This window comes from Lissotriton helveticus, chromosome 1_1, assembly GCF_964261635.1.
Source record: "Lissotriton helveticus chromosome 1_1, aLisHel1.1, whole genome shotgun sequence".
Taxonomy (NCBI): Eukaryota; Metazoa; Chordata; class Amphibia; order Caudata; family Salamandridae; genus Lissotriton; species Lissotriton helveticus.
The window spans coordinates 828,721,622-828,734,537 of NC_136057.1; the positions used below are offsets into that span (position 1 = coordinate 828,721,622).

The 12,916-nt window shown below is 46.2% G+C and overlaps 1 protein-coding gene across 1 annotated transcript in view; it reads right to left on the bottom strand.

The window, feature by feature from the left end:
• Window positions 1-12,916, bottom strand: part of EEA1 (early endosome antigen 1) — a 764,210-nt gene that overhangs the window by 371,721 nt on the left and 379,573 nt on the right. The gene's annotated exons all lie outside the window — the stretch shown is intronic.

Here is a 12,916-nt window from a genome sequence, read left to right on the forward strand (position 1 = left end):
AAGAATAGAACGATGATACATCTTTTAGAGTTTTGACTAACTCTCTCACTGTGTGGGTCTATCTCATACATGTCAGGAACCTGTCTAACCGTTTCACCCGAGAGGGACTTAGACAATTAAACTGGCTGACTTATTTTACTAGACCGGAGTTTCTCTTTATACTCCTGCTGCGGAGTTTTCTCTAACAGGGGAGGCTTGAGTTCAGAGTCTGTTTTTAGGCAGTCTTTAGGAATAAGGCAGTCCTTAACAAATGTCTTTTGTCGTAATCCATGGAACTTCTTTATATGGCTGAGGTGGACCCACCCCTTCCTGCCTTCAAGTTTGACGGCGGTCCTTGTTGTTAGCAATACCATGCGAGGCTCTTTCCAACGGGGCTCCAGCGGACCTGAACGATCAAAATTGCGGACCAAAACATGTTCACCAGGAACGACTTCATGCGGTTTCACCTCGGTGTTGTCTGGAAATGCGGCGGCAACCTGTGAACGACAAGAGTGTAGGGCAGACATCAAGTAAGCTAGGTAATCTGTCAGCATATTACTGGAAACATCTGTAATACTGCGGGGTCTAGGTGTACCCCACATGTTTGGGGGGCGGCCGAATACGACCTCATACGGGGACAGACCTGATCTGGAATGTGCAACCATCCTCATATAGAACAGAGCAACTGGCAGAGCTACTAGCCAGTCTACACCTTTTTCTCTACATACTTTTGCAATGCGGATTTTCAAAGTCTGATTATGTCTCTCTACGAGACCGGCTGCTTCAGGATGGCGCACACAATGGAACTTCCACTGGTACCCTAACAGAAGGGAAACATGTTTCATGAGCTCAGATGAGAATGGCTGGCCGTTATCTGAATACACGACCCTAGGGAGTCCATAGCGGGGAAAGAACTCACGAACCAACTGCCTGGCAGTGGTCGCGGCTGTATAATCTGGAACCGGATATGCTTCTGTCCACCTGGACAAAGCGCATACAACTACGAGGACATACTTGAAACCTCGACATCTCTCCATCTGAATATAATCCATCTGGAGGACTTCAAAAGGGTGGTCAGGAGGTTGGAATCCGCCTTGTTCCACCGGGACACTTTTACCTGGATTGAACTGACAACATATCATACAGGTACGGACTTTCTGCTTGGCTGCAGCTCGTAAATGCTTGTTGAACCAAAGGTTCTGAATACTGTCTAACATAGCTTTTTCTCCTAGATGTGCTGGACTATGTGCGGTATTAATAATGACTTGAACCATAGAGTCGGGGAGAAACCATGTGGCTTTTCCCTTCGTCAACCATCCTTGATCTGTCTGGACCCCTCCTTGTTCGGACCATTTCTTTATTTCTTCAGGAGTAGCATGTAACTGTATGTCGATGACATCTTGTGTAGGGTCCTTAACTGTCATACAAGTAGTCTGATCTGGAGTGAGTGTCTGTGTCGTGTTAACTGGAATGTCTGGAGTCTGAGCTGTAAGCTTGGCTGTTCGATCTGCTAGATCGTTACCTTGGGAAATGATGTCAGTGACTTTCGTATGTGCTTTGCACTTCATGATAGCGATAGCTGTCGGTAAATGTATTGCATCTAACAGAGCTTGAATGAGGAGACCATGCTGAATCTTGGTTCCATGAGAAGTCATGAAACCTCTCTCCTGCCAGAGCACTCCAAAGTCGTGTACAACTCCGAATGCGTAACGTGAATCTGTATATATGTTTACTTTCAGGTTCTTAGCACGTATGCAGGCTTGGGTCAGAGCCACTAGCTCTGCTGCTTGAGCAGACAGGGTGTCAATACGATGTGTCTCTAACTTCAGTGTCAGTAGTCACTGCATACGCGGCTACTAGTTCTCCTGTACTCGTTCTCATACATGAACCATCCACATAAAGTGTCAGGTCGGGGTCAGGTAATGCAATATCTGTCAGGTCTTGTCTTGGCTTTGTCATAGTGTTAACAACTTCCACACAGTCATGTGTGGCAGGATTTGAAGTAACTGACGGTAACAGTGTAGCAGGATTTAGAATGTTGCAGCGTCTGATTTCTATGTGTGGCTGGAACAGTGTCAGTTCATAACCTGTTAAACGTGCAATTGTCAAGTGTTGAGTCTGTGTTCGGTTTAAAAGAACTTCCACGGAGTGTGGAACTTGTACTGTCAGGGAGTGTCCTAACACTATGGAATCACTTTGTCTGATAGCTAGAGCTGTGGCTACAACTGACTTGAGGCATGCAGGCAGAGCCTGAGCTACTGGATCTAATGTGCTAGAAAAATAAGCACAGGGCTTGTATTGTCCTGCTTGATCTTGTGTGAGAACAGATAATGCAGTACCATCACGTTCTGTAACAAAAAGTGTAAAAGGCTTACTGTAGTTTGGTGTCGCTAGAACAGGTGCTTGACATAAGGCTTTCTTTAATTCATTGAATACAAGTGTATGTTCCTGGGTCCAAGGGAGGACAGTCGATACGGCTGCCTCCTGTGTCGTTAACTGTATCAGTGGCTTGGCTAGAAATGCATACTGAGGAATCCATTGTCTGCAGTAAGAAGTGAGGCCGATAAAAGCTCGTACCTCCTTCTGTGTCTTGGGCTGTGGAAGACTCGCTATTAACTGGATACGGTCTGGTGTCAACTGCCTACCCCACTTGGACAGTAAGTGTCCCAAGTATACCACTTGCTGGACACAGAATTGTAATTTGGAAGGGGACACCTTGTGCCTCTGCTCGGCCAGAAAATACAGAACTGTAAGTGACGCACGCTCGCAGTCACGTTCAGAACGGGCTGTGATCAGTAGATCATCGACATACTGGAGCAGGGCAGTGTCAGTTGGCATGCGGATATTGTCTAGTTGTCTCTTAAGTGCTTGACTGTAAATGCTAGGACTTTCTGTAAAACCTTGAGGAGCTCGCGTGAATTTATAGCTCCTTCCATTTAAACAAAAACCGAAAAGGTACTGGCTGTCTGGATGAATGGGGACACTGAAAAATGCATTCTTGAGATCGATAACTGTGAAGAACGTAGCTTCAGAATCAATGGCTGTCAAAAGGGATGAAATATCTGGGACTACTGGATACTGGGGTATGATACATTTATTAAGCTCCCGAAGATCAATCACTAATCGATATACTGGAGGTGCATTTGGATCAGTACGTTTCAGAACTGGAATGATAGGAGAATTACATACGTTGGAGTCAGTTTCTACAACCACTCCTTGAGCAATAAGCTCGTCAATAATTTTGGATAAGGCTGCTACAGCCTCAGGTGGCAATTTGTACTGTCTGATTCGTGGCAAAACTACACCTTGCTTTAGAGTCACACGATGGGGTGTGATATGCATACAACCTACATCAGTTGGACCTTGCGCCCATAAATGCTGTGGTACATTCAATAATCTCGGATCAAAATCACGTAATACATAATGACCTTTAAAGTCTCTCAGAAACAATCGGACCCCTTCTGGGGAGCAGCAAATAACTGCTCCTAATGCGCTCCAGCAACACTATGTTGCTATACGTCCCTAAAGTAAACAGAGCAAGACAGGGTGGCCGTGCCCCCTCCCTTAAAGGCCCAATGCTGTGGAACTCCCTCCCCCCCCCAGCTAAGACAAATTCCTCATCTTCTTAATTTTAGGAATAAACTGAAAACCTACCTATTTACACAGGACTAACTTAGCTCCCCCTCTGCCCTTTCCCGACCTATAGTTTTGCTTTATCTCTCTCAGAAGCCACGCGCGGAGATACCCCTTCGGGGCTGATTCATGCGCGATACAAGACTATAAATAAATAAAATAAATGTCTTAATGCCTAACAAATTTTCTGGACAAGACTTCGTGAGTAACAAATCAGTAGTTCGGGACAATGGACCAACTTCTAGAGTAACTGGTTTCGAAATTTCATTAACAATTGGCTTTCCTGAAAATCCAAGGGAAACATTTTTAGAGCCTGAGAGCGGAGCCCCTGGAACCTCGTCATGACTGATGGTAGTCCTACTTGCCCCTGTATCAATCAAAAACTTTCTGTCTTTCCCTAATACTTGACTGTGCACATAGGGACCCTCTTGATCTACAGGTATCTCGATGAGAGGCAAGCCTACCTCCCTCTCTAGGCTGTTTCATGAATATGGCTGATAATCTGGATACTCTGACTGTGCGTACTGGTACATCTGCTGTGTAACGTGTTGTGTTGCAGCTATAGGCTGCGGTACCGTGACTGTCTGTTGTGCATTCTGTGGTGACTGAGAAGTCTGTGAAACTTGTTCTTGTCTAGGCGGACGTGGTCTCTCTTTAGTCTTACCAGTAGCTATGTTGTGTTTCAGAACTGCACACTCGTTTATAAAATGACCTGGCTGTTTACAGTAATTGCAAGTCCCTTTAACGGGAGCTGCAGGATGACTGGCTTGATTCGGACCCCTCTTCTGACTGTCTTGTGGAACAGATTGTGCAACTAATACTTTCATCTTCGTGTCTTTCATACGTCTTCTTTCGTGTTCCTGCTCTTCCCTGATTCTGTTCTGGTGATACTGGAGCATTTGTAACATCTGTGACGGAGTATTAGCTTGCCAACTACTTTCGACTTTCAATACTCGATTTTTAACTTGTGGACTTGAATTCTCGACCAGTTTGGTAACAAAAAGATGAGGGTACGATTCACTACTTGTTTTCAGACCACTGTTAATAATAAAACATTTTTCAAATCTAGAATAAAAATCACTAGTGTCTTCATCTTGTTTCTGTTTACAAGCTGAGATTGCATCCCAATCTTCCTTTTTCGTGGCTAGTAATCTTGGCAAAACCTGTATCAATAACTCGGGCAATTCTTTAACTTTACCCCCAAGACCGGTACCTGGTACTCGTGAATTATCTTCAGCTTCTAGAGCTGCCCAATCTATCTTTTTCTCTCCCACCTCCCATTCTTTTTCCTTGAGTTTTTCATATACCCCTACGGGCAACAGGACCTTTAACATTTTAATGATATCAGGATACGTGTATTCTCCCATACGGAGCATGTCTTTTAATTCTCGATGGAACCCTGCTGGATCTTTGTCGTGACAAGGAATTAACTTTTTCATCTCTAAGAGTTCCATCTTTGTGATAGGGGTGTAAACAAATACTCGTTCTAGTTCACCACCCGTTCCTCTAACTGGGTGTACTTCTCGTAACGGATGCTGTCTATCTATGTAAAATGATTTACTTTCTGGAGGTGAGACATGAACAAAATGCGGATTCAGAAACGTTCGATATTTGTGGCGCTGTTCTAGAATGATACTAATTAAATCAGTACCTAGACCTCTCCATCTATACTGGAGTAACTCGTTCAATACATCATGTAGCGGACCTGGATCAGAATGCTGTCCCTCATACAGTGTAATGAGGTGCTGGATCATATACATACCCACCAGTCGCTGCTCGGCTGGGGGCAGTTTCAGAAACATTTGTGCCACTATTTCGTCTGGGAAAAGTGGTAGAATCAGTAGTCCACCGGACTGCTGATCGGGCTAGTTCTTGTTCATGCATGGTACTAAGTTCACTATAACCGATTCGTGATTTCAGAATGTGATCGGTAGCTTGGAATACTTGCTCAAGAGAACCTTGTTCTGGTGCTGGAGGAGGGAAAACTTTCTTGTGATCTAGGCGTGAATGTCGGTCGGGAAGTCTAGTTCTACCTACATACGCTATTCTGGAGGGATTCTCGTCGTCTAGTTCTTCATTATCAGAGTCATCTTCTTTCTCGGTTACTTGTGCTGCTTCTCGTTTCTCGTGTAACTTTATTTCCCTACGGATTTTCTTGTACATACTCTCTATACAGTTCTGTGTCTTGTGTCTTCCCTCGGCTATATGGTCACTCCATCTGGTCAGGACTTTCATTTCTTCCGGATCTTTATCCGGATAATCTTGTTCTCTTATTAAACAATTAATTAGAAACTTTAAAAGCATGAGCTGAGTCTCGACTTTTCTTTGAACCATGGCGTCGCCAATACTTTCTGGATCTACTCCGGTACGGATAAAACGATATATTCTGTCTAGATATCCTTTCATATTCGGCAGGGTGTCCAAATATTCGGTCACCCGTCTTACACGCAATGAATACAGGACCATATCATCATCGCCTGGGACTGGATCATAACGGCATTCGGTAAGGGCTCGCTTGATATCTGCAACGGACTGAAGTTTGGGCGAACGCTGTAACGCTCGTTCATGTAGTTCAAGTAGCGTCAGACATCTGTGTTGAGGCGGGGTTCCAGGAGAACTACCCCCCGCGGCTCCTAAACTGGAATCGTCGACAGGCATTGTACGTGCGGGCAGAGTGACTGATGTGGCGGGTACATGTACTGTAGGCTGGACCGGGGGTGCCGTAACAGGTGCTGCAACGGGTGCCCCGGTGGCTGGAGGAACAGGAATTACATTATTTACAGGAGCAGGCGGAACAGGATTAGCATAGGCTGGGACTGTGTCGTCCAAATAGGACGAGAGAAATATATCAGCTGCGGTCGGTTTGTGACGTAGCTTAGTCGGAACTAATGGCGGCGGAAAATTACATGGTGCTTCCGGGGTTGCTTTTGGCAAGCCCTCGGCAAGAAGAGGATACATACCCTTAATAAGGGCATTTCTCTGTCGGTCTGACTGTTCTGCTTTAACTTGTTCACCTACTTTGATTAATTCCCTTTCTTGGGCTCTTTCTGAGGATTCCCTACTTAATTCTGTTTTTCTGATCTCTTTTTCGGTTCTTTTATGAGATTCTTTGCGCCATAACTCGATGGCATCTTTCTGGGACTGTCTGGATTTCTTTTTCCATAATGCTTCTTCTACTCGCATGATGCACTCGGCATCCCACGTACCTGATACGGGCCATCTATATTTCTCTTCTAATTCCTTGGTGTAATCCACCCATAAGTCTAGATATAATATGGCACTTAAGCCATGCTTATGATACATAAAATGACCTGGACTGTCCCTAGGCGGGACAGGAACTGCTTCCTCTAATAACCCTTTTCTGGTTTTTAACTGACGTAATTTCGAGAATAGAGGCATTGTCTAGGCTGGAATCTGGACACAATACAATACACGATAAACACAATAATAACTGGAAAAACAAATCACTCATACCACGACATTGAAAACACATGGAATAACATTTAGAATAACAGTTTGGACAGAACACATGAATTTCTCGAGAACAGAACTTACTAGAATGACTAGATGCACTGCTAAAACAGCGCGAAACTTACCGGTCCCATAAAGAGACACGTCAGGACCCGCGTCCACCTAGGTGAACACTTCGTGTTGGATCTGTGTACCCAAACCCACGGACCAGAGACAAATGAATTGACCCTGTCTAGATACTACCCCAGCAACGGTACTCACCGGGCAGCAAGAACGGAAGGCCTCGGACTGGACTGGACTGCTACGACGACGGACTACGAACTTCGGACTTCAGTTACAGGTGGGCCTCCGGATACCTCGGACCTTGGACTCTCGGCTTGGGCTCTGGTCGGGACTCGCCGCGTTCCTTACCGCCTCGTCTGGATGCTGGACCGCAACCTCCGTCTCCTCCGTGGACCTGAGGGATACTTGAAGCAGAAATATCTGCCGGTGCGCAGTAGAGTTCCGTCACGGCTGCAGAGGATCAGGGGGCCTGCGTGGCTTCTCCGGCGCGTGGGGAAAGGGCAAGTCCCTATTCGGGCGCCATTATGTGGTAAATAAATAATTAATTACCGGTTCTATTTTTTAATACAGTGAATGAAACAGATAGCTCAATAAATAAGAGTCAGGATTCGAGGTATCTTGAGTCTACAGGCTTTAATCAGGCATAAAGGACAGGAACAGGACAGCCTGCAATAGTACGGGATGGCAGCTGCCAGGGAAGGGACAAGGGAAACTGGGTAACTTTTTGTAACAGTTCATAGTATATATATCAAAACAATTGCATTACATTCAATACAGTAGGCGTAGCAATAGGCGTGACTCGTAGCAGTCGCGAAAGATAAGGGCAAAATGATGTAACAAGAAGGCGTGTACAGGGTGTATACATAGACATGTGATGTAAACGTAACAGAAGTGTCATAAACGGGGCGGAAACATGGAGGGGGCTACCTGAGCAGCTGGGACCTCTAACCTAGTGGTGCGCGCAAACGGGCAATGACGTGTTACCAGGGAGAACTGGGGGCTATGACTTCTGCGCTAGAAGAGGAGACTAAAGTCTGGAGTGTCAGAGCGACATGTACCTAAGGCATATCTGGTATCTGGTGTTTGGAGTACATATTGATAGAATCCAAAAGTTATCAGGGCAAAGGCTACTAGACATTAGGACTGATGCATGCATAATTCTACATGTATTGCGTGTACGAGGAATATTCTATGAATATTAATACAGTATTTCTCTTACATGGAGACATAAAGGCTAGACCATGACGGAAACTATTGATGCGATGCAGTAGCTTAGTAATGCAGAGAAGGAGGGCTGTACTGATAACTAGAAACATAACATACTCTTGGCAGACTGGGAGGCAGAGCCAGGCCGGGCCGGGCACTGCGAGGCATGAAGTAAGCGAAGGGTCAGGGATGCAGGTGGGGGCTGTATCGCTCCTCGGAGAGGGTTCAGGAGTCAGGAGCTGAATCTGGTGTCCGGGCCCTTTTGAGGCCTAGAAACGGGGACAATTCAATGAGTTAACGTGCACACCGTAAAATGTGGCAACGTAGGTTTACATAAGCCTAATATTCGTTGTTTTCACGAGGACTGGAAACCGGCATACTAGAGATGGACACAACTGTAATTGCGTCTTTAATCGATCAGAGCATGCATATCGATCATGCACATATAGCATAATATGGGGAACACGTAGGCACATATAACATGGCAAAATTTACTTTTCCACAATGTGCAGGTGGGCGGTGGTCCCCTTCAGACTCACTGCCAGAGATGTCAAAAGGGATCCTGCGCTTGGTAGCAATGTTGTGAAGGATTGCACACACGGCCACGATGCGGCAGCAGACCTCAGGATTGTATTTCATGGCCCCACCTGTCTTGTGCAGTATGCGGAACCTGCTTTTCAACAGGCCAAATGTCCTCTCAATACAATTCCTTGTGCGTATGTGTGATGCATTAAATCGCCGTTGCTGTGGTGTTGCAGGGTTGAGGTATGGGGTGAGGAGGTACTCACGGAGTGCGTAGCCGCTGTCACCTGAATGAAAGGAGCAGAGGGTGAGTGCCTGTTCTGCGCAGCTACATGATCACAGTGTACAATTTTGGGGCATGGGTACTTACCTAGTAGGTGACCTTCCCCAAAGTCTCCCCTGGCCAGTCGTGTGTGGATGCCGCTGTGCCTGAAGATGAAGGAGTCATGTGTGCTCCCCGGGTACTGTGCCACAATGTCCGTGATGAATGTTTTTGCATTGCACACCATCTGGATGTTGAGGGAGTGGTAGCTTTTCCGATTGCGGCACATGTACTCCGTTTCTGCAGGTGGGCAAATGTGGATGTGCGTACAGTCAATACATCCTATGACGTGTGGGAATTGAGCTACATTGTAAAATTGCAGCTTGGTCTCATTGAGGTCCTGTTGGCTGGTGGGGAATGATATATAGTGGTGTAGCCGGGTTAGCATAGCCTCCAGGAAACTCCTTAGGCAGCGAGACATGGTGGGCTGAGATATCCCCCCTGCAACAGCGGCCATCCCCTGGAAGCTTCCGGAGGCCAGGAGGTGCAGGCAGCACAATACCTGCACATGTGTGGGCACGGCATTGGTCCTCCTTGTTGGGTGCTGCATCAGGGGGTCTAGGTCCCGGATGAGCTTGTTTATCATAGCCCCACTCAGGCGGTACTTAGCATAGATTTGCTCCCTGGTTTGGCCCAGAAGGGTGACCAGCTGGCGGAATATCCGCTCCTGTATCCTCCGTCTGTTCCGTGCAGCTCGCTGCAGCCTTCGCCGCCTCACCAGCATGTAGAGTCCAGGCATTGTGGGAATCCCCAGGCTCCAGCTGCATGTCCTTAAATGTGTTTGGCCAGCCCTGCACCAGTTGGGAGTTAGTTAACCGTTTTTTATAACTTTTTTTTTTTCCTTACTGGTTACCACCTGATTTGAGTTCTTCTTAATTTGCGTGTCACTATTTGCGATTTTCTTGTATTTCGCAATTAGCGATTTTTCATGAAAGGCGATTGCGACTGTTTTGCGACTTCGCAAATTAATTAGCAGAATCCATGTTTTTTCGCAATTTCCGATTCGCAAATGCTCATCCTCCAGGATTCTGCGAATTTATTTGCTTAGTTGCAATTTTTATTTAGCGATTTCGCTTTTTGGGAATTTTCTGTTTCTTGAATTCCTTTCCGTCAAAGAGGCCATTATTAAAAATGACTTGCTTTCGCAAGACCCCAAAAGGCTTCTTCCAAAATAAGTACGCACTTCACTGCCAGGCCCCATTTAATGATTAACCAGGCTCTCAAGCCTAAACACGTCACAAATCATCTCTCGTCAATTTCTCTTCTTCTACGTTCACCGTGAAAGTGCGTGTCTCCTTCTCCTTTAACTCCTTTCTTTTTCATAGTAATTGTTACTCATACACTATCCAGCAAATACCCCACAGATGCAACCCCCTGGATTTGCAATATTAATTGTTACTCATACACTATCCAGCACATCCCCTACAGATGCACCACCTTGGGGTTGGAATATTTTTTTTTACTGATACACTATCCATCACATTCCGTACAGATACACCCACCTGGAGTTAGAATATTAATTGTTACCTCTACACTAACATGAACTTACACATAAACTTACCCTACAGATGCACCCCACTTGACATAGAATAGTAATTGTTACCCCTACACTAACCTGCACTTACCCTACAGATGCACTCTACTCTCTTTCAAAATCCAGATTTACTACACCCTTGCACCACTTTCACGTCACTTTTCCCATCTTAAAAGTTATGCAATAGTAACGCAATGAACTTGTAAATCTACCCCATGCACATTACGAGCAAGACAAGTACACAACTCATTAACTTATTTATCAATCACAACTAGACACTGTTGCTTCACGATTCACAACGAACTTCAATAAATACTTTGTGCCTATTTAAATGGAAGACGAGATTGTCAACATTACAAAACTTAGTGGCATATTTACAAAAACAGAATTAAAATTGTTGTTGCTTTAATGCCTGCAAAGTACAAAAAAAACCACCGAAAATGTACTTCAAAATCCTTCGTTAACTTACCGGAAGATTTTCTCAACATTGCTGTTTCCTATACAAGACTGAGAGCCAACTCCCGGGGCTATAAAATAAATGATTGTGGGGGGCTTCAACGCCCCCCCCTTCAAAATTAAAAGTGTGGGGACCTCAACGAACCCCCATCATTCCCCGGGAACCACCACCGCCGGGATTTAGTATATTGTGGGAGGCAGACTGCGTGGCCCTATGCCTACAGTCCCTAGAGACAGCCACGCCCGAGGGCCGGCTCCTGTAGTGTCCTGCGGTACCTACCTCCGGGACACTGCTGTTTGCTATGAGAGGTCGTGAGTCTCGCGCCTTCCGCCCTCCCATAGCAAACTTAACTTGGATTTTGAAAGACAGAGCAGTGACATCTATACTCACTTTCAAAATACAAACCAGATTGCTTTTCCATATACAACTTAGCATCTCCCCATGTAGAAAAGCAATGCCAGCTCCTGAAGGCCGCGGAGAGCCGACGGGACCGTGGGGGCATTGTGGCTCCCCCCACGGGCCCCAACATTTTTTTATAAGCCCCGGGGGATGGGGTCCACGGGGATATTAGAAATTACTGATAGGGAGTATTTTTGAACGGTAAAATTAAAAGTCACGCACGCCTTTGGTGCACAACTTCTACGCATTTAGGAGCCGCCATTGCTCAGTGCGGCCCCCTGGTGTGCACGCGATGCATGCACATCTCATAATCTGTAGGGTGCATGAATCCAGCGTCTTTGGTGCACAACTTCTACGCCTTTTGGAGCCAGCATTGCTTTTCCACATGGAAATCTACTAACATGCAGCTCCCCATGTAGAAAATCAATCTCATTTAGATTTTAAAAGAGAACAGATTTCCTTGCTATGGGAGGACGGAATGGACAACCCGGGACACTGCAGGAACCGGCCCTCCCACAATACATAAAGCCCCGGGGAGTGGTGGTTCACGGGGCTTTGGAGAGCTTGCAGTCCCCCCCGCCCCCCAACCATTTTTTTTTGTAGCCCTGGCTGTGCGGCCCCCTGGTGTGCACACGCTGCATGCACGACTCAATCTGCAGGGTGCACAAATCCAGCGCCTTTGCTGCACAACTTCTACGCGTTTGGGAACCAGCATTGTTTTTCCACATGGGAAGCTACTAACATACAGCTCCCCATGTAGAAAATAAATCTCTGCAGGAGCTGGCCCTCCTACAATACATAATGCCCCGGGGAGTGGTGGTCCCCACGGCTTTGGGGACCTTAGACCCCTCCCCCCACCATTTTTTTCTTTTTAGCCCCGGGGGTGACTATGCCTGGGGCTGGGGGGACCTTCTAGGCCCCCAATAAAATGTAATCATTTTGCTCCTGGTATTTAGCCCCTGCCCCCTGCCCCCCCCCGAAGTCTAATTATAAGGACCCCCCATAAAATATAATAATTTTGCCCCCGGTATTTACCCCCCCGGGAGCCAATTATAAAAAAAGCTCATTTTTATTTTATTTATTTTACGGCAGAGTCCGCGCACCCTACATGCACCTCCCTGTTTTTACTTTTTTTTTTAAATGTGAGCCCTGGGGGTACTTCAGAGACCCCCTAAGCAGGTCTACAGGGTACAATTATTTCTACCCTGCCCCCTTTCTACGTTTTGCACACATATTCCACTGACTTCCTCAGCCTCGCTTCTACCGAGGCACAAAATGGCTGCCAACAGTTCCTGGTTTCGAATGTTTACAACCGCCTGACAGCCAATTA